Source organism: Protopterus annectens, chromosome 17.part0 (assembly GCF_019279795.1).
Source record: "Protopterus annectens isolate FY-2018-M chromosome 17.part0, PAN1.0, whole genome shotgun sequence".
Lineage (NCBI taxonomy): Eukaryota > Metazoa > Chordata > Ceratodontiformes > Protopteridae > Protopterus > Protopterus annectens.
Window position 1 is genome coordinate 82,461,101 of NC_056751.1, and position 26,407 is coordinate 82,487,507.

Below are 26,407 nucleotides of genomic sequence, written 5' to 3' on the forward strand. Positions count from 1 at the left end.
AATGTCACACAGGTGTAGGTGTACAATACTGCACAAGACTGGAAATATACAGGTTTAGGTGTACAGTACTGCACAAGAGTGGAAATGTCACACAGATATAGGTATAGAGTACCACAACAAGAGTGGAAATGTCATGAAAGCATAGGTGTAGAGTACTGCACAAGAATGAAAATATCACACAGGTTTAGGTATACAGTAATGCATAAGAGTGGAAATATCATACAGGTGTAAGTATACATTACGGCAGAAGAGTGGAAATATCACACAGATGTAAGTACCAGAGTATCTCACAAGAGTGGAAATGCCACAGTGGTATGGGTGTAGAGTATTGTATGAGACTGGAAATATCTCACAGGTGTAGGTGTAGCATATCACACAGGAGGGGAATTATCATATAGGTGTAGGTGTAGAGTACCTCATGAGAGTGAAAATGTTATACAGGTGTAGAATACTGCATGAGACTGGAAATGTCACACAGGTTTAGAGTTTTGCACAAGTCTGGAACTGTAACAGAGGCATAGGCCTAGAGTACTGTATTGTGAATGCCTAATTTTCACTGGAACAGTCAGTGCTAAAAAGCTGCTGACATCTCAAATAGACTTCTAACTATGTATTAGGTTCATAGGTAGGTACTAGGCTATCTGCCCTAGGGCATTTATAAGCTTAGCCAGAATGTGTTGGCTTTCGCCACCCTTTTAGACTAGATTCCCGAGCCTCTGTCCAGCAGGGCCATAGAAGTGATCCCAGGAGTAAATTTACGATTTCCCATCCACTCATCAAGATTTCTCTTGAAGAGGGTCAGCGAGGGGCTCTGCCTAACATGAACCGGGATTCTATTCCAGTGCGAGGGAAGCCTCTGGGATATGAATCTGTCCCTCCAGCATGTCCTATTTATTGTGTGCTGAGGTTTAAATTCATGGAGCGTGTAGTTCTAATGAATTTGGCTTTCTTGAGGTGGAGCATGTCCATCAATTCCGGGTTAGACGTGGCCTTGTATGTCAGGCAGAGATCGCCTCTGAGTAGGCGGTAAGCAACTGAGTAGAGCTGAAGTTTCTTTAGTCGAGTAGCATAGGGCATCTGTTTGAGACCCACGATCCTCTTGGTGAGGTACTTTTGAGGTCTCTCCAGCTGTTGCAGGTGTCGGGTAAGATACATCCCAAAAGGGGCATTGTACTCAATTAAGGGCCTGATGAGCGATGAGTAGAGGGGCACAATGACCTCTCTTGATCTAGATGTGAACCCTTTTGTGATTAGGTGAGCTATATAGAAGGTTTTTCTAACCACTTTGGCAATGTGATTGTCAAAGGAGAGGTTACTATCTACTTGGGTCCCCAGATCCCTAATTACTTCTTCCGTACTTAGTGGATTACCTCCTATGTGGTAGTTTGTGGGCACTTTGTTTTTCCCAAAAGGAATGACTATGCACTTTTTGGCATTTAGCTTAAGGCTGTGGTTTTGACACCAGATATCTGTCTCTGTAAGACCCTTCTGGAGGAAGCTTGTGTCAGCCGGAGAGTCGATTATGGCTCCCAGCTTACAATCATCTGCGAACTTGGTCAGCCACAGTCCTCCAATGCTTGCTTGTACCTCAGAGAAGTATATACCAAACAAGAGGGGTCCCAGGACTGAGCCCTGTGGGACGCCACTTGTAACCAGTTTAGAGTCGACATGGCACCCGCAACTCTGACCATGGGAGTTCTATCCCTGAGCCAGTTTGCAACCCATCTTGTGACTTATGAGTTGATCTTTAAGCTGGTAAGCTTATTTATGATGCCAGAGTGGGGTATTGTGTCGAAGGCCTTTGCGAGGTCCAGGTAGGCTATGTGGACTACCTTTCCCTCATCTATGGCTTTGGTAGCTATTTCAAAAAAGTCAACTAGGTTTAGGAGGCAAGATCTGCCTTTAACAAAGCTGAATTGGGTAGAGTCCAGTGTCTGGAGGTTCCCAATGTCTTTGTTTATGAGATCCATGATAATGCGCTCCATAGCCTTGCAGACCAGGCTAGTCAGGCTTATGGGGCGATAGTTCCCGGGATCCGTTGTGGCGCCACCTTTGTGGAGCAGGATTACTGTTGCTATACGGCATTCTTTGGGTACATAACCTGTGGTAAGGCTGAGTTGGAATAATGAATTTATGTGAGGGTTTAGTTCTTTTTGGAGCTCGTGTAAGACGCAGCCTGGGATACCATCAGGTTCCATTGATGCTGTGTTTTTTACTTTGGAAAGGGCTGCTTTCACCTGTGTGTCTGTGATGACTGGGGGACTGCATTCTTCTGGGATAGACACAGGCCCTTTTGGGGGGGAAGGGGGGGTAATGTTTGCACTGAACCTGTCTGCCAGGATGTTGGCAATGCAAGTGGGTTCAGTGTATTTTGTGCCATTTTCCACCAGCTCAGAGCAGATCTGAAAGTTGACACCCAGATTCTTGACATAGCTAAAGAACGCCTTGTGATTATCTTTAGAGTCTTTGGCGATTTTTCTTTTGAAGTTAGCCTTCGATGATTTTATGATTGAGCGAAGTTTCTTGCTAATGCTGATCAGAGATGCCTTCCCTTTTTGGGATTTTGCCCTCTCATGTAATAGTTTCCTCCTTCTGTTGTATAGCTTATTTATGGCTGGGGTCCACCAGACTGGTCTTCTGTGTTTGGAGGAGTGAGTCTTGGTTTTACTTGGGATGGCATGATCCATGCATTCCTGTAGGTGCTCATAGAGTGCCATTTGTAAAGGATTCTGTGGTTTGGATAGCATTTTCCATTTGCCTGGGGGCTTTGAAACTTTCCACCTTGGTCTTGAAGTGTGAAGTTTGCTTTTGAGAGATTTTTTACAGTGGTTTCCTTGGCCAGGGGTGGGGTCGGAATGTGGATGTCCATTGTGATTAGTTTGTGGTCTGATCTTACCAACGAGGGGTTTACCTCTGGTGTGGAACAGTGGTCCCCCATGTTGGTGATGACCAGGTCCAATATGATGTCCCCTCTTGTGGGAGTGGTGACCAGTTGTTCCATGGTGTTTGAGTTTATAAACTCCAGGAACCGTTGGGCAAAGGAGATGTGACTTGAGTAGTTTTCCCAGTCAATGTTTGGGTAGTTGAAATCCCCCAAAATCATGGTGTTTTGTGAGACCTTCATATTCTTCAGTGTTCTCAGGAATGCCAAGTGGGGGTCCTGAGACAAGGTGGGTGATCTGTAGCAGGCTACAAACTGAAAAGCAGTTTTGCCCACTGTTGCACCTGGATGGTCTCCGATGCCTCGTGCAGTGCCACTAACCTGGAGATGTGGGTATCCTTGGTGAAGATGGATACTCCCCCGCCTTTAGTATTTCTGTCCGAGTTCTGGGGCCGAAAAGTATGGTATGAGTTGAATCCTGGTAGTGCTGGGGTGCTCTCTGGAGCCTTGAACCAGGTTTCTGTTACTGCACAGATATCAATTTTCTCCATACTGAGGAGTGCCTCGAGTGCATGCATCTTGAGGTTTAGACTTCTGGCGTTGAGTAGCATTACCCTTAGTTTTTTTTGTATCTGGTATTGTCTATGGAGGTGGTTTTGTCTTTTGAGCCTTGCCTAAAAAAGGCACTATGGGGGTGGCAAGAGCCTTAGCCAGTATTTGCTGGATAACTGTTGAAGTAACATAATTACTCAGAGGTGCTCATTGTTTGGTAACTTTGTTTGGGAGTGTTGAGACTCTGCTTTCACCTGGAGCAATCAGTTACTCAGAAGACAAAAATAAATATTTTTTCACTTCTCTTATTAACTGCAACTGTATTTTAGCAGTTTCTTAAGTTTTATTTATTTATTTATAATTTATTACATTTTGTTGACTGGGAATGTCCAACTGGGCCAGAGGCCCATTTTCAGTGGAGGCCCAGAGAGAAAAGCTCCACAGAAAAATACAATACAAGTAGATTTTAGATACACAGATTAGAACAAATTAGCATGCAATTTTGCAAATCAAAAACAAACATCACAAAATATTATGCATTTCTACAATAGCAAAAACATCATATCTTCTTCTTTTGGCTTTTCCCGGTTAGCGGTCGCCACAGCGGATCATCTGTCTGCTCATGATTGGCAGTGGAGTTTTACGGTGTCTAGTTGCCAGCCCAGTGCCCAACCTTCCACAGAAGGCACACAAACGCACACACACACACACACACACACACACACACACACACACACACACACACCACACACACACACACACACCTAGGGCCAATTTAGAGTGACCAATTCACCTACTGCATGTCTTTGGGATATGGGAGGAAACCGGAGCACCCGGAGAAAAACCCATGCGACCACAGGGAGGACATACAGACTCCACACAGAAGGCACCCCAGCCGAGAATCGACCCGGAGAACCTCTTGCTGTGAGGCAGCAACACTAACCGCTGCACCACCATGGCCGCCCAACAAAAACATCATATATCAAGAAGAAACATTCCATAAGAATTGTGTGTTTAATGGTGTAGATCCTTGGGGAAGATCTACCTTGATGAACAAACACAACCAGATGGTGGGAAACTAAAAACCTGCTAATGGAGCAGCTCTGTAGTGAATAAAAAAAAGCTGAAGTAAAGCATTATTTACAAGTTGAGAGAGCTGATGGCAAAGGTGGTAGATGGAGTAGAGATAAGTTACAAAAGAAGCAAGAGAAGAGCATGATGTTGCAATCATCACATTTGGGTTATCTGCTTGCAGTAGCCCTCAGTCGGCCTGATTATCAAAGTCTTGGATCCTGCGTCGGTTGCTGTCTCATCTTCCGTGACATCAGGTAGTCAGGGGTATAAAGCATGCAGCCGATGCCATTACACCAGTCTTTCTTGCAGTGCGGTGCCCGAAGCAGAAGCAGTTCGCAAGTGCCGGTCGGCCGACTCCTGAAATTTTCGTTTTTGAGTTTCAGAACCGAAGTCTTGAACTAAAGCTAAGTACCCCGTTGGGGCAACTTTTTCTTGCTCTAAACCGATGTCAGTAAAAGTCAAGAATTGTATTTCTTTTGGAAAGCAAATACCTCATAAAGATTTCCATTCGTACTGTATTCCTTGCCTAGGCCTTGACCACGACGTACCTCGCTGTCGGTTTTATGCCTTATTTAAGCAACGAACTGTTCATCGTCTGTATATTTACGCTTCTAAATATTTTGGTACTCGGTTCAGTTATCCAGATATGTCTTCGGTAAGCCATCCGACTACCGACATTCTGAAAAAACTCAAAGATAAAGACAGAGACAGGCCGCCTAGGTCCAAAGCTGCCGACGACGCTTCTCCTAAGCCAGTGCCGGTACTCAGTGAGGCGCTTTTGCAGCCCCTGATACCCACTACTTCAGATTCGCAGGCCTCTACTGAGACCCATTCGGAGTCCGGTATGCCACGAGATGCTTCAACTGTGGATCCTGCGGATGTCTGTACCTTGGATGGGTCCGGAGCCGCTGTGCAGGCACCGGCTTCTGAGGGTGTATTCAGACCTACTGACTTGCATATTAAACCGACACCATCTTTTTCTTCAAGACCTAAAATTCGAACCATGCCTAGAAGACTGATGCACAGACCGCATGGTCAGGCCTCTATTCCTAAAAAACAAATGATAAGAATGGCTGAAGACTTTATTACTTTAATCAGGGGAAGCCAACCTCTAAGAGACCTAGGACTAAATTGTTTATGATACTTCTGACCAGGATTCTGAAATTTCTGTTTCCTCTGATGACCAGGATTTACCCATATCTACCTATGAAGACTCTGATGCAGACGACTCTATTCCCTCTGCTCCCCCCCCCCCCACATTTGGTGGTAATGTGTTTGTAAATAATGTTACTTTATGGGTAAACACGTTTTTTATAAAGAAATGTTGGGTAGTGGCAGCTCGTGATATAGGACTGCAGCCCCCACAGCTGTGACACACAATGGTACATTCCTAAATTTCCTACATAACATAATCCGGACTGCTGCCTTCTCAGTCCGGATTCAGGAAGAAGGCAGCAGACTGCTAATTTCCCAGAAGTTTATGTGATAGCACCGCATAGACTTGAAGGGGATCGGATTGCAAGGTCTGCAGTCTTAAATGTTGGAATGAGTAACAGGAACCAGAAATCAGAATTGTGCATTCAGGCGAATTGCTGCCTTGACTTGAAGTTAGCTTTCTGATTATTGCTGCTGCCTTGAAGGATTATTGTTGCTGTGTCTGATTATTGCTGCTGGGTTAACTGCCTTGCCATGAACGGAGTTTTGTAACTGGCTTACCATGAACGGAGGTGTGTGTGTGTGTGTGTGTGTGTGTGTGTGTGTGTGTGTGTGTGTGTGTAAAATGCCCCAGTTGCTTTATGCTGATGGCTACAGAGAACCTGTGTGTGGTTAGAGATCAGGCTTGATCAGGTAACAACATCCTGAATTCCCTACCCACCACCATTTGTGAACTTTTTGCAGATTTTTTATCTCATATTTTGTTCTCTTCTGTTCCTCATAACATCTGTGGTTTCTGAATGTTTACATCCTTAGATATTTGATGGTGCAGTGGTAGCATTGTTGCCTCAAAGCTACAGGTTCTCTGGTTTGATTCTTGACTGGGGTTCCTTCTGTATAGAGTCTGCATGTCCTCCCTGTGTTTCTATGTGTTTGCTGTTGTGTCCTCCCATGTTACAAAGACATGTGTCTGCATTATTTCTCCCTGGGCCTCTGCTAATATTGTTTTTTTGTTCCAAGTCAGACTTTCCTGGTTAACAAATGTTAAATAAAATTGACAGGCATTTGAATTTCAGACTTCATATTCTTCAGAAAGTACATAGTAACAACCTTAATTTTATTCTAGCAATTTTCTAAGCTTATAAGATGAATATTTGAAATTTGTCCCTATTTTTGGGACTGTATTCCCCCATTATTGGCTTTGTCCAGGTTTTTTGTGCTAAGGTTGAGAGCTGTGGCGAGAACTGAATTCACTGAATATGTGAGGGCTGTATTCCCCCCATTACTGGGTTTGTCCAGGTGTTTTGTGCTAAGAGGTTGACAGTTATGGTGAGAACTGAATTCACTAAATGGTAGCCATTTAAGTTTCAGTCTTCCTGTCTTTCACAAAACAGCTGATTTGGCAAAGTGGTATGTTACTCTGAGTGTTTTGCACAGGGACCTGGGTTCAAGACTGGGCAATAAAATGTTTGGTGGTAAAACAGCATATTTTTTTCTAGCAACTTTCCAAGATTATACAAACAATGTTTAATGTGTCTCTGGTTTTTGGGCTTTTGTCCCCCCTGATATATTTTGGCTTTTTCCAGATTTCTTGTGCCGCGAAGCTGAGAGATTCAAAACCAAGTCAATGAATAAATCCACAAAAATGAGTGTAGAGGAGGCAGACCACTTCTTAAAACCACCAAGCACATTTTTTATGTATTAAACAATAAAATATATATGTGCTTTCATCTCAATATTCCAACATTACAGAGACTTCATCAGATACAAATTTTAAAACAGCCCAGTTTGTTTTAAACCCTGTAAGGATGACATCATATCCTGAAACAGACTTAAAAAGTTTAAAGCAACAGTATGTCCTGAAACAAAATCAAATAGCAGCAGTATTCAAGTTCAAAAGTATGTCATAGATATTTAAAAAATTTTAAACAGTACAATAAAACCAATCCATTTAATATAATGTAATTAAATATAGCATTCTATTACCGCAGTAAACATGCCAATAAAAGATAAACAAATGAAACTGTAAAACAATAAAGTAATGAAAAGTAAACGAACAGCTTCCACTAGGAATTGAACCTAGGACCTTCTACGTATGAAGCAGATGTGATAACCACTACACTATTACCTTCACATAACCTATTACTACAAGTTCAATGTCTTATAAGAGCTTTTAGTTTTAAAAGGCTACTAATAGACAGGTTGTCATTTAGTCCTGGCCAGTATATGGAATTCAGTCTCAACTGCCATGCGAGTTCCAGTTTTTCTAATAGGTAGGGCCATGCCCCCCCACGAATTCTAGGTACCACACATTCCAATACAATGAACTTAAATTCATGTTGTGGAACCCCTGTAATATGTCTCGCTAAGGCATTCCCTTACCATCCATTTCCTATTGCAATATTACTAGCTTATCTTTTTTTATGTAATATAGGTAATTTATTCCTCAGGGGCAACAGGCACTTTATTTATAGATTATAGATTATTTATAGATGAAACAATGAAATATAAAGTTTTGCTAGCAGCAACCTCTTCTTTAGTTACAGATCTCTTTAATGTGGAATTATTTAGATGACTTACTTCTGCAGAGATTGTGCATATTTACTGATACTGGTGGATTTTTTTGTGATGGAAATGTTCTCAATTGGGCAATTTTGTCATTATTGGCGCATGCTTACTGATACTGGTGAATTGTATAAGTTTGAGTAGACTTTTATGATGGAAATGTTTCTCAATTGGGCAGTTTTGTCATTATTGGTGCATGCATTTTGTTTCATTGTTTACTGGAAAAATTTTCAAAACAAATTTAAACACTGTCTAACAACTGTAATGTATTATACAAGGAATATAATTTAATACAGTCAGGAAGGTGTATCACACAACACGTGTGTTTTGTGTGCAAGGGGCCTATCATGTGAAAACAGCCCAAAGTTAATCTTTATACTACCCGAATGTATTTTCTTTGAATGTGGATTTCAGTGATGTTTCAATGAATGTGAGTTTCAAGGGCAGAGTTTTAATGCTAAGTCTATTTTCATTGTGAGACTGCATTGCTTTGTTCAGCAGATGTCTTAGTGTTTGTGCTGTAAAATACAAAATAAAATTTTCAAATGAAATCCAAATCATTGTAGAAGTAAAGCAGTATGCGCATTGCATTGTTTATGGTAAATGGGGTGAAATAGCAAAGTAATGGGACATTGGAATGGCTGCAGGGGTTGGCTCCATTTGACCATGATTTTGTAAGGGGGAAGGATGGCAAACTCAGACAGCCCCGGCTCGGCTGAACTATACTGCTCAACTGTCCAGATTTTCACAGAATTAATAGCTTTTTGCTTTTTATTTTTTAGTTTGTCTGGCAAATCATTTAGGAATTAAGTCACTAAATAATGACATTCATTGAGTTTCAGACTTCTTAACCTTCAGAAAAATGCATGCTAAAGCAAGACCTGTTGTTCTATCAACTAAGTTTATACATCAGCAAGTTTTAGTACTGTTTGTATGTTCCCCCAATACATTTTTCCTTGTCCAGATTTCCTATGTTAACAGGTTGAGAGGTACGTGCAAATTGCTTTATAGAATTGGGCATATCCAAACCTCTCAACTGTCTCAGATTTTGGCTCAGAATGTTGCTCTCCCTTTGGAAGAAACCGTGGAGGGTTTACAATTCATAAATAACTGTAATAATCAGAGTTATCGATTACTTTTATTTCAGAAATGCATGTAAGTTCATTTATTTTGTTAGCTGCTCAAGCTAGCAGTACTAATATTAAAAAGTGTCCCTTTGGCAGGTTCCCAGCTGTACTGTGTGGCTATTTTATATTTTTGCATCACATTTTTGGTCCATTTTTCATAAAATTGTAGTTTTCTGGCAAATTAGTGTCAAATCATTAAAGAATGAAGTAAGAAAATAATGGCAGACATTTGAGATTCAGATTTCATACCCTTCAGAAAATTCATACGAATGCAAGACCTACTTATTCTATTTGAAAGTTTATAAGAGCAATCTTTAAATATTGTCCTTATTTTTGGGCCTTTGTCCCACTTTTGTGTATGGCTTTGTCCAGATTTCTTGCTCTGAGGTTAAGAGGTATGACAAATGTGTCAGGGCCATCGCAGTCAGCCAGAGATATTTCAAGTTGTGACATACTTCCACTCCTCCATGTAGTGACTCTGGATGTGTCCAAGCAAGGCAAGGAGCAGATGTTCTTCATCTCACATTGCTGCAGTCCTAACACTTGGGTAGTCCGCTGTCCTCGGTCGGCCCGAATATCAAAGTATAAGGCTGACGTCGGTCAGGGCGCATTTGACTGACGTCAGAACGTCAGGGTACAAATGCGCATGACCGACGTCATATCCTCAGTCTTTTTTGCCGCATGGTCCGATGCAGAAGCAGTGTTGCAAGTGCCGGTTGGCGTTCTGAGATTTTTCGATTTAGAAGTTTCAGGCCGAGTTCAAAGTTGGCTAAGTACCCCGTTGGGGAATATTTTCGTTTTTTCTTGCCTCAGTCATTTACCGGATGTCAGAAAAAGTTAATAATTGCATTTCTTGTGGGAAACAGATACCGCATAAAGATTATCATACTTTGTGTATTCCTTGCTTAGGGCCTGAGCACGACGTTGTTGGCTGTTGCTCTTGTGCTAGATTTAATAAACGCACTATAAAGAGAAGGTTGGATTGTGCGAGGTTAGTCTTTGGGAAGCGGTGTAACTATAAAATGCCGTCGGATGCTCCGACGCCCGCTTCTTCAAAGAAGCGCAAGGACAAGGCAGTTAAGCCTAGGCTAGAAGAACCGTCTGTACCAGACGCGGTTCTTTAGAGGTGTCGGTGGAGCCGGTGGCTCCACCGGAGGTTTCTTTGTGTTCCCAGGGGGAGACCTTATTATTACAAGATGTGGCCTCTCAGGAGACTAGTCAGGCTGAGGGGGCTTCTCATGTTACTATACTCCGTCCCTTCCTAAGGTGGCTAGGCCCTCTCCTTCTGTTTCAAAGGCTTCCCCCAGGGGCAGGCCAGGTTTAGCTTCAGTTAGTGTTACCCCTAGCTCTTCAGGTACTGTGCCCAAGAAGCATATGCTTAAGATGGCAGAAGATTTGATTACTTTGATTAGGGGTTCTATGCCCCCTCCTGATAAGAGGCCTAGGGTGGAGCCTGAGCTGGGGGGTTTGGAGCAGGCTTCAGATGTTTCAGAGTCTTCGGCTGAAGACTTGCAGGAGTACTCTCCTTATTCTGATTCTGATGTGGATGATTCTACTCCTTCTGCTACTCCTCCTGAGGATTTTTCTTTTTCGGAAACTCTTCATTCCATGAGGGAGCATTTTAAGTGGGAAGGTCAGGACTTCTCTGACTCCAGGAAGAGGCTTAGGGAATTTCTGTTGTTACCCCAGCATAGGCCTTTGGCTATACCTCCTGTTTTGGATGTAGTGGAAGATGTTTTTACGGAAGCTTCTCTTAATCCTGATTCTTTGCCTCCTGCTCCTGTTAAGCCGGATAGGTATTACAGGGTGCCTGAAGCTCATAAGTATCTTTTTAAGAGTCCTAGGGCAGACCCAGAAACTGTTAGCCATGGGCCTAAAGGTATTAAGGCTTCTGTTGTTAAGAATCCGGTTCCTGCAGACAAGGAGGCTAGGGCCTTGGATAGATGGGGCAAGAAAGTCTATACTTCTTCCACTCTTGCTATGAGGGCTCTGAATTGCCAGTTTCACATGTTGAAATACCAAAATTATCTCCTTTCACAATTGAAATCTAAGGTTGATGCTCTGGCAGTAGGTATTGATTGTAAGGAGTTGCAAGATTTAGTGCATGTTTCTGAACAGGTGGGTAAGCATTCTTTGCAATGTGGTTTTGATGCTGTACAGGCCTCGTCTAGGGGGGCTGCCACTGGGTCAGTTCTTCGCAGGCACGCCTGGCTGAGGGATCAGAATTTGTCTGAACATGTTAAAACAAGGATTTTAGATGCTCCTTTACAATCTGACGTGTTGTTTGGTCCTCCTGTTGAGACAGTTTTAAAGAAAATGGAAGACAAGGCTAAGTCTATGCAGACTGTTAAAGATTTTTTGCAGGTCCAGCCTCCAAAGTTTAGTAGAAATTGGCCTACTAAAGGGTGGACGTATCCTTCTTTTGATCCACAGTCTAGGGGTAGATCTAGACGTGGTAAGGGCAGAGCTCAGGGCTCTTTCAGGCCTAGGACAGGGAGTTCTCCTGCACAGGCTTCGGGTGAGGGCAGGGGTCAGTCCTTTCGTAAGCAGACCCAATGACCTACCTTTTCAGCTGCCAGAGCCTGCTCGTCTGGCAGCACCTTTGGGGGGAAGGTTGGCACTTTTCAAAGAGAATTGGAGTTTAATTACCCAGGACAGATGGGTATTGGATATCATACACCACGGCTACAGGTTTTATTTCCATACCTTGCCTCCTTTCAAAGGCATGCCAGACGTTCCTCCTCAACAAAGAATAGAGGCTCACAAACAGGTTTCTCTGTTGCTCCGACTAGGGGCCATACAGCCGGTCCCTCTGCCAGAAGTGGGCCTAGGATTTTATTCTCGCCTGTTCCTAGTACCAAAGAAGGGGAACACGTGGAGACCAATTTTGGATTTATCTATCCTCAACACTTATCTGGACATTCCCAAGTTCAAAATGTTGACGTTGCAGCAGCTTTTACCTCTGCTGGGCAAAGATCATTGGATGGTAACTTTGGATCTCAAGGAGGCTTACCTTCATGTTCCTATCAGACTAAGTTGCAGGAAATATCTGCGTTTTCGAGCTGGGACTTCTCACTATCAGTTCTCTGCATTGCCCTTTGGCTTATCTACTGCGCCCAGAGTGTTCACGAAAGTTCTGGCTCCAGTGATAGCTTTCTTCAGGCTAAAAGGTATACAGATCTATCCTTATTTGGACGACTGCCTAATTCTGGCTCAAGGAAGAGAAGAGCTTCTTCATCATTTGGATTATGTGATAGCAGTGCTAAGATGCCTAGGGTATTCTGTGAACGAAATAAAGTCCAGTCTAGTACCCTCTCAAGACATGTGCTTTCTGGGTGTGTGACTGAATACAGCATCCCAGGTGGCCTTTTTAACCCCGGACAAACAAAAGAGTCTATCCCTTTACTTCCATCAACTATCTCATCAGTCCGGGCTGACTGCAAGGACAGTCCTTCAAGCCTTAGGGTTCATGGCATCTTGTATTCTGGTACTTCCCAATGCCAAACTGCATATGAGGAAGCTACAGTGGTATCTCAAAAATGTATGGACACAGCACTGCCAGGATCTGGACACTGTCATTCAAATAATACCTTGCATTCAAAAGGAATTTTTGTGGTGGGCTCAGGAATGTCACCTAAACAAGGGACTCTCTGTGACCCGGCCAGAGGCGAGTCAGGTTTTAACGACAGATGCCTCAGACATAGCTTGGGGAGCTCATCTAAATGGAAAGTGGATACAAAACAAGTGGCCTGTCAGACTACAACATCTACATATCAACATGAAGGAGATGTTAGCAGTCCAGTTTGCATTAATTGCTTTCAAGGAATTACTTCTTCCAGGGCAGGTGTTGATTCTAACAGACAACACAACTGTCATGTGGTACATCAACAAGCAAGGGGGAACACATTCTTATCCTCTATGCAGGCAAGCAATGATTTTGTGGGAGACTGCTCTCAGTTTACAGCTCAATCTTCAGGCAAGGTTTCTGCCAGGAGCACAGAACTCCTTAGCAGATGTGTTGAGCAGACAATTATGGATCCCCACGAGTGGAAATTGGATCCTCATGTATTTCGAAAATGGCAGTGTCATGGGGGACTCCAGACATAGATCTGTTCGCTTCTCCACTAAACCATCAGCTGCCAAGGTTTTGCACAAAAAGTTTCATCCCACAGCTTGGAGAGTGGATGCTCTTTCTTTCAATTGGGGCAATCTTCATGTGTATGCCTTTCCACCTCTGCCTCTCCTCCTAAAGGTACTTCTAAAGGTCAGACAGGACAAGCCAAGGATGATTTTGATAGCTCCGGATTGGCCTCGACAACACTGGTACCCATTACTGAGAAGTCTGGTACGGAAGCCTCCATGGCCTTTGCCTTCGATTCCACACCTGTTGTCGCAGGAGGACAGCCATTTGCTAAATGTCAAGCTTCACTCTCTGCACCTAACAGCCTGGCATATTCTGTTTTGAACCATAGTGGGCCTCCACTTCCTCAGCAAGTTTTAAATGTTATTTTGGAAGCTAGGAGGCCTAGTACAAGGAAAGTGTACGCAGACAAATGGAAGAGATTTTTGTTTTGGAGTGCAGCAAAAGATTTTGATGTTTCTGAGCCTAATTTGTGTGTGGCTCTTCAATATCTTACTGAGTTGCTAGACAATGGTTTGTCTTTCTCTTCTGTTAAAGTTCATGCTGCTGCAATTTCAGCTCACTATGATTGCGACCCACCATTGTTTTCTCATCCTTTGTTCAAGCAATTTCTTAGAGGGGCAAAGAATATAAGACCCCCACGAAGAGCTCCTACTCCTGCTTGGGATCTCAATTTTGTGTTGGAGAAACTCACTCTACAACCTTTTGAGCCTGCAGCTACTGCTGAGTTGAAATATTTATCATGGAAGACTGCTTTTTTGTTGGCCATTACCTCTGCAAGAAGGGTTTTTGAATTACAGGCCCTTATGGCGGTTGAGCCTTTCTTGATTTTCCATAAGGATAGGGTATCATTACGTACTAATCCTTCCTTTATGCCTAAGGTGGTTTCTAGTGTGGCTTTAAACCAAACTATTCATTTGCCTACTTTTTATGCAAATCCCCAAAATAAAGGGGAAAAGATTTTGCACACTTTAGATGTCCACAGGCAGTTGCGTTATTATTTGGACAGAACTAAAGGTTTCAGGCAGTCTCAGCAGTTGTTTGTTTCTTTTGCTTTGAGTTCTCAGGGCAAGCCTGTATCAAAACAAACTATTTCTAAGTGGATTGGGTTTTGCATTGCTTTCTGTTATTCCCATCATGGCAAGGAGATTCCAACTGGGATTAGGCCTCATTCCACTAGGGCTACTGCCACTTCAACAGCTTTTTTGAGGGGAGTGGCAACCAAGGATATTTTGGAGGCAGCTACTTGGTGTTCTGTGCATACTTTCTCTAAGCATTATCACCTGCCACTTTACTCTAAGTCCAGGGCTGGTTTTGCCACTGCTGTTTTGCAGGGCATTTTGGCAGCTCCTGCTTCCTTGTAGTTAGCCATCCTCCCTTACTTCTGCTTTGGGATTCTACCCAAGTGTTAGGACTGCAGCAATGTGAGATGAAGAACATAGTACAGTTTTGTACCTACCATAAATGTAGATGTTCGAAGATCCACATTGCTGCAGTCCAATTTACCCTCCCTCCTTCCCCTCTGTAGTTAGAGGTGGTTGTGTGGGTTGGGTTGTACATTTTGTGTATATTATATATATTGTACATATAGTTAGTGCAAGGGTGGTTGGTTGGTTGTTTGCTGTCTTTTGGTTTTGACCTTTATTTTTAGGGTCTTCTGACATCTGGGGCAAGAAAAGACTGAGGATATGACGTCGGTCATGCGCATTTGTACCCTGACGTTCTGACGTCAGTCAAATGCGCCCTGACCGACGTCAGCCTTATACTTTGATATTCGGGCCGACCGAGGACAGCGGACTACCCAAGTGTTAGGACTGCAGCAATGTGGATCTTCGAACATCTACATTTATGGTAGGTACAAAACTGTACTTTATGCAGTTTAAGTGTGCAGAGTATCCCCCCATCCAAAGTAGACACAAGTACTACAGTGGCTTTTCATCTGTCCTTGCTTGATTTTGCAGAATGTTCTGTTTTTTTGTCATATTTTTATACTGTTGATTATGCTTCTTATTATTCAGAAAGTGCCCATTGCTCTGTGTTTAAGCAGCAATGCTTTCATGACCATCAGGTAAGCTTGTCTGAGATTGTAAGATGCAAGTAAGCTTTAATAAGCATATTGTTAAAGAATTACCAACATTGAAAGCCTTTTTGTTGTTGCCATGCAGAGAATATTTACATAACTAGATAACATAAAAGCCTCGGATATTGAAATGCATAAGTAAGTATTTGTAATAAAGGACAGAATTACAGTACTTTAAGAAGCTCATTACCTTTGTTGGAGACTTGCAGTCATCTTTGCAGGCTTTACCCATAAACTAAACAGAATGCCAATCTACGATGTGTGGTCCATAACCTGTGCAGTAATCCTTTAAGCAATGTATCTTGAGCTTGTTTTTTGTTTGCTGTTCATTTTTTACTTTGATCATGTTTTCCCAATGAAACAAGTAGATAGTTGTTGTCAGGCAGCAGGTCTTTTTTGGATAAGAAACATTTTTACAAGTGGGGGGTATCTCAGAGAATGCAAGTTTCAGCATGTTACTTGGTACTTTTTATAAAGCTGAATATAAATTATAATTAGAACTGAAGTGCAAGGAGAAGTGGTTTGAGTTGAGTGCTGCTTGCTTTACTTGTACTTGATTTTGACTGGCATTTCAGTAATGTATTTAAAAAGTAATTTATTTTTTCATGCCTCACAGCCTTTTTGTTTAAATTTAGATATTAAGTAAGCTGTCATGCAGCTAATGCATTGAAATATTTTTTTTCTTCTACACTTCAGATTGTCTTGATTGGACTTTCATAATGATGGTTTGACACCCAGGGAAGCGTATTTAATTAAAGTTCCAGTTTTTGTGGTTTTGAGCATAGCTCCTCTCCTTTCTAGTTGGCCACACCCCTTCCCATTGGCCCCACCCATTCAGCTGTTTCCTGCAGCCCCCCCTTCGATTTGAAGTCACCAGATGCCACTGGGTAGTGGTCACTGAGGGTAAATGGCAGGTATCCGGCTAAGTGACCTTGCTTGGGTCTGTTGGTCAGGATCCAGTCTAAAGTAGAGTGCTTGTTGGAGTGTTTATCGATACGTGTTGGGCAGTTTATGGTCTGGGTAAAGGAATAGAGATTAATAAAGTTGGATGGGTTGTTAGTAGTACAGGAGAGCTAATCTAGGTTGAAGTCACTGAGAATAAAAGTTTCTTGGGTGAATTCAGTGGATGCCCAGGAGAGTAGGTGTTCGATACTAGGGAGGTTGTTACCAGGAGGGAGTATTGTTATTTGCTGTTTTTCATTTTTGCTTTACTTAAAAAAAATGTGCTGTCTACTGCTGCTTTAAGTAATTAACTGCACTGTAATACATTGTATCTGATAGTTTTATAGCTGTTGTAGCTAGTGTGTGTGATTTTCTTACACTTGGGCTCCAAACCAAGTTACTTACCAAAAGACCAGAGGCCTCTCAAATGATGCCTTCAGAAACCACCAATGCACACAACAATGCAAAAAAAAAAAAAAAAAAAAAGAAAACATAAAACACACAGCATTGTCTCATCAAATAAGCCCATAAGGCATAACACCACAAAACCTAATGTAGTGGTCATAGGAGACTTCATAGTGAGACTTACGGATGTTCCCCTCACCAGGCTGGATAATGAGTGGGTTACAGTTAGCTGTCTGTCAGGTGCCAGGATCCGTCAAGTCATGCAAACACTCAAGTCCTTCAACCACAAGTACCAGTATGACTCTGTCATAGTCCATGTGGGGGTGAATGACTTGAGACATACCTCTCCGCACTCTATGAAGAGAGATGTGACTGTGCTCTTAGATTGTGTCACAGGCAGATATAAGCCTAGCCTTAAGCAGCATTCTGTCTTCTCCAGGGAAGATGCCACAATACAAACAAAAAATGATTGACTTTAACAATTGGCTTAGCTTCTGGTGTCAGTCCAGAGGGATCCAGTATCTGTCAGCCTGGGAAGACCTGGTCAACAGGCCACACTGCTTTGCTAGAGATGGTCTGCACCTGTCTCCTCTAGGCTTTCAGATACTGGCAAAGGCATTAGCCACCCCTAATGTGCCTTTTTTAGGCAGTGTCAAAAATAACCAAACTCCCAACTTAAGAAAATCCTTTCTAGATAAACTCAAGGTAGTGCTGCTTAATGCTTGGAGCCTAAACAAGATACTGCACTCCCTGGAAGCACTTGGAAGATGCTGACATCTGTGCAGTCACCCAGACATGGTTCAAAGCCACAGAAAGCACCCTGGTTGTGCAGGGCTATAATGACAAACTGAGAGTGAAAGAACCAGAGGAGGAGGTGTATCCGTCTTCATAAAGGATAAGTACACCTAAAGGCTTGTCAAATTGTGTGATTCACTCAAGCTACTCCATGTCCAGTTAACCACAGGCAAAATCACTTACCACATCATAGCTAGCTATAGATCCCCCACCATAAACCAGGAAAGTCATATTGCATGCCCAGACTTACTGGAGTCACTTACCATACAGCCCAAAACTTTACTCATGGGTGATTTCAATTATCCTACCATCGACTGGGAAATGTACATGACTACAAACATGCTGGCTCAGAGGTTCTTGGACCTTTGTCAATGCAAATGCTCTGTAATAGCTAGTCAGCACACCCAAGATGGTCTCAAATATCCTAGACATAGTACTCAGTAACATGGGAGAGTATTGCCCCCCCCCCCCCCCCGTGTGATATTCTCCCTGATAAGATTGGACTATAAGCACTCAAACCATTCACTTCTCAGCCCGGCACTTGCTCAAAACTCATAGCAAGCACTAATAAACCTTAGCACTAGACCCCCCCCCCTATACTGTAGAGAAGGACAAGGCTCTCTATTCGACCTTACCAGCCAGTCAGTAAAACAGCTCACTGTACCTATCCAGGCATGTCCAAAGGGCAGTTTCATGTGTACTGTCCGGTCCAACTGGTGATTCTGGGCATTTTGAGGCAATGTTACAACTGCCTCATGTACAAAGACAACCCTCTCCTCCTGCCACTAAACACTAATGCATGCGAGAGATGCAATTATACAGCCAATCTGGAGGCTAAGCTCTCTCAACTCAAGAATGGACCAGACAGTCAAGAGGAGAAGGGAACTACTTGCATCACACCACCAGTCTCACATAGACCTATGAAACGAGCACCGATAAAAAACACACATAAATACATGAAAACATACTCGGAGGCTCTAAATAAAAATCTGCAAAACCAACAAAGACCTCCAAAGCAGACATCCAAGCAACCTCCACCCCCCAACACAAACCATGAAACACACACTTCACAAAACCAGTGTGCCACGCAATCACAGCCCTTAAGGCAAAATAACATACCCAACACACTAGTAATAGGTGACTCTATAGTCAGGCACACTGACGTTCCACTCACTAGGCTGAACAAGGAGAAGGTTACTGTTAGCTGCCTGTCGGTGCCAGGATCTGCCACATAACACAAGCACTCAGGTCATTCCAGAACAAGTACGACTCTGTCATTGTCCATGTTAGTGGTGTGAATGACCTGAGCCGTACCTCCCTGGACTACATGAAAAGAGATATGGAAGAGCTCTCTGATAACGTAGCCCAGGCCGGTATGACCCTGACCCTGAGTAGTATCCTGCCCTCACCAAGAATGATACCACGGTATAAAGAAAAAATTATCAATTTCAACAATTGGCTAAGCTTCTGGTGTCATTCAAAAGGGATCCAGTGTCTGTCAGCCTGGGATGACATGCTTGACAAGCCACACTGCTTCACTAGAGAGGGCTTGCACCTGTCACCCTTAGGCTTTCGAATACTGGCCAAGGCTCTTGCCACCCCCATGGTGCCATTTTTAGGCAAGGCTCAAAAGACAAACCCACCGCCATAAATAGCACAAGTAACAAAAAACTGAGGGTAATGCTACTCAGTGCCAGAAGTCTAAACCTCAAAATGCACGCACTCCAGGCACTCCTCAGTATGGAGAAAATCGATATATGTGCAGGAACAGAAACCTGGTTTAATGTCCAGAGAGCACTCCAGCACTACCAGGCTACAAATCATACCATACATTTCGGCCACAAAACCCAGACCGAAATACAAACGGCGGGGGCGTATCCATATTCATCAAGGATACCCTCACCTCCAGGTTAGTGGCACAGCACAATGCTTCAGAGATCATCCACGTGCAACTAACAATGGGCAGAACTGCAATTCAAATTGTAGCTTGCTACAGATCACCCATCATGTCCCAGGACCCCCATTCTGCATTTCTGGAAACACTGGGAAACGTAAAGGTCCTACCAAACCCCCTGATATTGGGTGATTTCAATTACCCAAACATTAATTGGGAGAACTACTGAAGTACTAACTCCCTTGCCCAACATTTCCTAGAATTTAAAAACTCAAATGCCCTGGATCAGCTGGTCAACACCCCCACCAGAGGTGACAACATATTGGACCTGGTCATCACCTACATGGGCGACCAGTGTTCCACACCGGAGGTCAACCCCTCGCTGGTTAGATCTGACCATAAACTAATCACTCTGGATATCCACATTCCGCCCCCACCTCCGGTCAAAGAAACCAGTGTGAAAAACTTTTCAAAAGCAAACTTTACATTACTTAACACCGAGGCGGAAAGTTTCAAATCCCCCATAGTAAAGGATAATGCTGCCCAAGCTGCAAAATCCTTACTAATGCACTCTATGGACACCTACAAGAATGCATGGACTTTGCTATCCCAAATAAAACCAAGACTCACTTCTCCAAGAAAAGTAAACCAGTCTGGTGGACCCCTGCCATAAACAAACTGTACAATAGATGGAGGAAACTAGTACAGAAAAGAGTAAAATCCCAAGAAAGGAAGACATCCCTGATCAGTATCAGCAAGAAACTACGATCCCTCATAAAATCATCCAAGGCTAGCTTCGAAAGAAAAATTGCCAAGGACTCCAAAGATAACCACAAGGCATTCATTAGCTATGTCAAGAATCTAAGTGGCAATTCTCAGGTCTGCTTGGAGTTAGTGCAGAATGGCACAAAATACACTGAACCGACCGATATCGCCAACATCCCGGCAGACGGGTTCAGTGCAAACTTCAACCCCCCCCCCCCACCCCCAAAAGGGCCCATAACCATACCAGAAGAATGTAGTGCCCCTGAAATCACAGACACTCAGGTTAAAACAGCCCTCTCCAAAGCCAAAAACACAGCATCAATGGGACCTGCTGGTGTCCCAGGCTGTGTCCTACATGAGCTCAAAGATGAACTAACCCCTCGCCTAAACACATTGTTCAAACTCAGCTTCTCCACAGGCTATGTGTCCATAGAGTGGTGCACAGCAATGGTTATTCCACTCCACAAAGGGGGAGCCACAACAGACCCTGGGAACTATCACCCTGTAAGCCTGACTAGCTTGGTCTACAAGGCTATGGAGCACATTGCCATGGATCTCATTAACAGAGAAATTGGGAACCTCCAAACACTGGACCCTACCCAGTTCGGCTTTGTTAAGGGCAGATCATGCCTCCTATACCTGGTGGACTTCTTTGAGACAGTTACCAAGGCTATAGACGAGGGAAAGGTGGTCCGCACAGCCTACCTAGACCTCGCAAATGCCTTCGACACCATTCCCCATTCTGGTATTATAGACAAGCTCACCAGCCTGAATATAAACCCCTACATCACGAGATGGGTTGCCAACTGGCTCACGGATAGAGCCCACATGGTAAGAGTTGCGGGAGCTAGGTCTGACTCTAAACCGGTTACAAGTGGTGTTCCCCAGGGCTCAGTCCTAGGATCCCTCCTGTTCAGCATATACTTCTCAGAGGTACAGGCAAGCACAGGAGGACTATGGCTGACCAAGTTCGTTGATGACTGCAAACTAGGGTCTACAATTGACTCTCCAGCTGACACAGACATCCTCCAAAAGGGTCTCACTGAGACAGATGCCTGGTGTCAAAACCATGGCCTCAAGCTAAATGCCAAAAAGTTCATAGTCATCCCCTTTGGAAAAAACAAAGTACCCACAAACTACCACATAGGTGGTAGCCCCCTAAATACGGAAGATGTAATAAGGGCTCTGGGGATCCAAGTAGATAGTAATCTCTCCTTTGATAATCACATTGCCGAAGTGGTTAGAACATTCTTCTATGTAGCCCACCTAACCACAAAAGGGTTTGCATCCAGATCAAAAGAGGTCATTGTGCCCCTCTATGCATCACTCATCAGACCCATCATAGAGTACAACGCCCCATTTTGGATGTACCTTACAAGACACCTGCAACAGCTGGAATGGCCACAGAGGTACCTCACCAAGAGGATCACTGGCCTCAAACAGATGCCCTATGCAACTCGACTGAAGAAACTCCAACTGTACTCGGTTGCATAACGCCTACTCAGAGGTGATCACTGCCTGACATATAAGGCCATGTCCAACCCAGAATTGATGGACATGCTCCACCTAAAGAAAACCATATCCCCTCGAGCCACACACTCTAGGGATCTAAACCTCACCACAATAATAAATAGGACATGCTGGAAGGATAGATTCCTGTCCCAGAAACTTCCCATACTCTGGAACAAGATTCCACTCTACATTAGGCAGAGCTCCTCACTAACACTCTTCAAGAGAAACCTTGATGAGTGGATGAGAAACAGAAAGTTTACCCCGGGGATCACTTCAGTGGCTCTGCTGGACAGAGGCACAGGGAACTAATCTAAGGGGGCGGCAAAAGCCAGCACATTCTGGCTAAGCTTATAAATGCCTTTGGGCAGATAGCCTAGTACCTACCTATGAACCTAAGTCAATCTCTTTCGATGTAATTATAAGGTCTGATACCCCAGCAAGCTCAAAAATGCTTAATAATTTTTCCAAGACAAGTTACCTACCACTGAACAACGGTATAAGAAGTTTAAACGCCCCCTTGAACACAAATATCACAGAATCCTATGCAGAGGACTATACCAATGCCCTGTGTAACCACTTAAGCAGATGTATAGAATCAGCTGTATCTGACTGGATTAAAACCAAGTCTTGCTGGAAAAACAAGCCACTCTGGTGGACCCTTAGTATAAACAGGCTATAGAAAAGAAAGAAACTAATTTCCAAAAACAACAGGGAACTGGCTTAGCAGACGAAGAAATCCGGCTCTAGTCTAAACAAACAAATTAGAGATCTTGCCAATTCTCCAAAGCTAATTATGAAGCAAAAATAGCCTCCTAGCTAAGGATAATCAGAAGGCATTCTTTAACTGCATCTGAAATCTGAAGAGGAATACCCAGCTATGTGCTGAACTGGGTGTGGATGGTATAACTAATACTCAGCTGGAGGTATTAGCCAACCGGCTAGCTAACAGATTTGGCGTAAATTCCACCCCTATGTCCCCACCAGTCATCCGCCAAAGTATACTTGCCACCATTCCTTAGCCTATTATCTCAAGAGAACAGGTCATCTGTGCACTTCCAAAAGCAAAAAACACAGCCTCTCTAGGACCAGAAAGCATCCCAGGTTGCCTTTTAAAGAACTTAAAATATGACCTAGCAGACCCACCTGGATCCTTGTTTAACCACAGCCTGCAGACTGGCTATGTTCTGGCAGAATTGAGGATAGCAGTGGTAATTCTTCTGCACAGAAGGAGACCATCAACTGACCCTGGGAATTATAGACCCATAATCTTGGACTAACCTCATCTGTAAGACCATGGAAAGAATCATTATGGACCTCATCGACTATGTTACAGTGACCATGAAACAATGGCAGACCACTTTGCAATTAAACCATGATAAAGGAAAGGGGGTTATTCCGGGGTGACTCTCCGTCACCGTTGCTGTTCTGTCTTGCCCTTAACTTAACAGCTTCAGCCATGGCTACAATTTGGCTACTAGAAAACAACAAAGTCTAAAGACTTCTCCCCTTCTATTTGTCGATGATTTAAAACTTTATAGCTCATCATATGAGGAACTGAAAGCACAGCTGCAGGTTGTCAAAACTTTTTCAGATGATATCAGAATGTCATTTGGCCTTGATAAATGTGCAAAAGCAACCTTTAATGCAGGAAAACTGCAGAACCAGGAAAACATCAGTTTGGAACTAAAATGTGAAATAAAAGAACTTGAGCAAGAGGGAGTGTATAAATTCTAGGGAACTGAAGGATCAGCAATAAAACATGAACAAGTGTGAGTAAAACTTAGGAATGTTTTAGAAGACTTAAATTAATCCTGAAAACAGCATTGACATCTAAGAACAAAATCCAAGCAATAAACAAATTTGCTCTTCCTGTCCTAACTTACAGTTTTGGAGTGATTGATTGGCCCCAAAATGTGTTGGACAGATTAGGTATTAAAACAAGAAGGATGCTTCATGCTCACCATATGATCTATAAAAATCAGTGTATACTAAGATTATATATTCCCCGTTCCGAAGGAGGGATGGGCCTCCTTGAAATTTATTACTTATACAGATCTGCAGTCGTGGGACTCCATACATATCTGCTGACCTCACAAGACCCAAATGTAGTGAAAGTTTTGAAATATAAGGAGAATAAATCTAAGATGACTTCCCTGCTTAACCTAGCAGAAGCATATCGGCGTTAAGCAGGAATGGAAATCAAACCAGAAATAGATAAAAATCAGGCAGCAACTGAATGTGCCTAAAAACAAAAGAAAGAATATAAGGTGAAGGATCAGATGAAAAGGCAAGAAATGTGGAAAATGCATAAATATAGTTGCAAGTATAGAAAACTTCTGGAAGAACCTCATGTTGATGAAGAATGAACGCAGGAATGGTTAAGGAGAGGTGAATTCAAATCAAGCGATGAAAGGTTAATATTGGTGGCTCAAGACAGTGGGCTATGTACATGCTGGTGTACAAAGTCCATTGGACATGTGGGAGAAACAGACAAATATAGGTTTTGTAAAACTGAACTGGAAACAGTCGCACACCTCGTTGCTGGTTGAGACATACTAATGGCAGAAGGACTGTATACTGAAAGGCACAATAATGTGGCGAAACTGTTGCACTGGGGATTGTGCAAACATGGTTTTGAAGTGACCGAAAAGGACTGGAAACATGAGCCACAAAGCATCATAGAAAATGAAGTCTACATCACATGGGATCATCCATTACCAACAATTCAAAAGATCTGGGCTATAAAACCGGATATAGTGGTCTTTGAAAAGAAGACAAAAGTAGCATTGATTATTGAAATCACCACACCCAGGGACTACAGTGTCCTGCACACAGAGAGACATAAAGTTATAAAATATCAGGATCTGCAAGCAGAAACGAGAGCAATGTGGAAGAAATATATCCGTATAGTTCCAATAGTAGTAGGAGCAACGGGTCTTATAAAAGAGTCTAAAATCTTATTTCGATATGCTACCAATACATGAAACTCCATACGAACTGCAGAAGGAGTCATTACTGGGCACATTGCAGGTGCTACGAAGAACACTTTTGGCTGACATCAAAGAGTGAAACAATACTAATTTCATGAACTTTAATCATACTTTGACTTAGGAATGGGGTCCATTCCTGTGATTGTATTAGAAACCCAAGGGATTTGGAGAAATTAAAAAGGGAGAGATCTACTTTGAAGCCTTCCATAGAAAACCAATGTGAACATCCAGTTGGAGTTGCATAGCAAGGGGAGGAACAGTAAATTGTGGCAACTCTGACGCAGTCAGTGTTGTGAGGTGATAGGCCAATGAGTTCCCATATGAAAGAGCAGTGGATGACGCAGGATGAAACTGAAAATAATATGGCACAGGAAGATGCTGTGGAACTACCTATAGAATTCCCACAGGAAATGGAGAACAAAGAATATGTCCTCAGTTTAGAGGAAAATAACTTAAGAGAAGAGTTGCTTGATTTAATAGAGATGGACAGACATATTAAGATCAGTGAAAGAAACAAATTACCGAAAGTTAATAATACCCAAAAGTTAGAAGTTTGATAAAACAAATGAACACAATAATTAGGACTGTCCACAGAAATTCATGCAATATAACACAAGTAAGTAGGATGTTACTGTGCAGCTAAATTAATTAAGTCTAACCACAAAAATACCGGGTAGTAAGGGAAAAGAAAGGGAGAAATTGAATGCCATCATGGAAATATCGAATAGAGAAAACTGTAAAGCAATTAGGACAAGAAGTGTCGCAGTATAGAAGAGGGAAATGATGAACAAAAATCTCAGAAAGATATATGAGATAAAAGCAATGCACAACATCAGAACAGATCAGAATCTATTGTGCATGATCACAAATAATGAAGTAAAAATATCAGCACAGGCAGAAAAAAATCAGAAGATATGCAGATAAATATAAAGTACAAAATAAGCAATTTATTGATAACCAAAAAAAGTTTTATAGAAAATTGGGAAACAAGGCAAAAGGAATAGAAGCACCACCAAAAAAAGAAGAAATAGATACATTTTGGAGAAATATTTATGAAGACCTTATGGAGCATAACAAAGATGCTAAATGGATAGAAGACTTAAAAGAAAGGATAATGAGTTCAAATGTGCAGGATATGCAAAGGGATGAAGTAACAGCCAGAGAGATTGAAGCAAAGTTAAGAAAAGCTCCTAATTGTAAAACCCCAGGCCCGGATGCAGTACCTAACTTCCAGTTAAAAGTATTAAAATCTTTAAATGAAGATTTAGCCATGAGTAAAGACTATTTATATGCACACCCTTAACCAGCCTGGCTAATAAGTGGAAAAACAATACTCTTACTTAAAAGCCAACCTGCATGCTATTCTAAAAACTGTAGACCAATAACTTGCCTTCTAGTGACTTATAAACTGTACACTGGGATTGATGCCAACAGAGTTTATAGTCATTTAGAAGAAAACTCGATCATGGTAATTGAACAAAAGGGTAGTAAAAGAAAGTCGTATGGAACAAAGGATCATTTGATGTTAA

The 26,407-nt window shown here is 42.6% G+C and overlaps 1 protein-coding gene and 1 non-coding gene across 2 annotated transcripts in view; one reads left to right on the forward strand and one right to left on the reverse strand.

Annotated features, from left to right (window-relative positions):
- Positions 1–26,407, forward strand: part of ZCCHC7 (zinc finger CCHC-type containing 7) — a gene marked incomplete at its 5' end in the record, with an annotated part of 2,015,093 nt that overhangs the window by 635,208 nt on the left and 1,353,478 nt on the right. The window lies entirely within an intron of this gene.
- On the reverse strand, positions 7,721–7,790 carry TRNAM-CAU. Its single transcript has one exon. It is a non-coding gene; the product is annotated as a tRNA-Met (tRNA).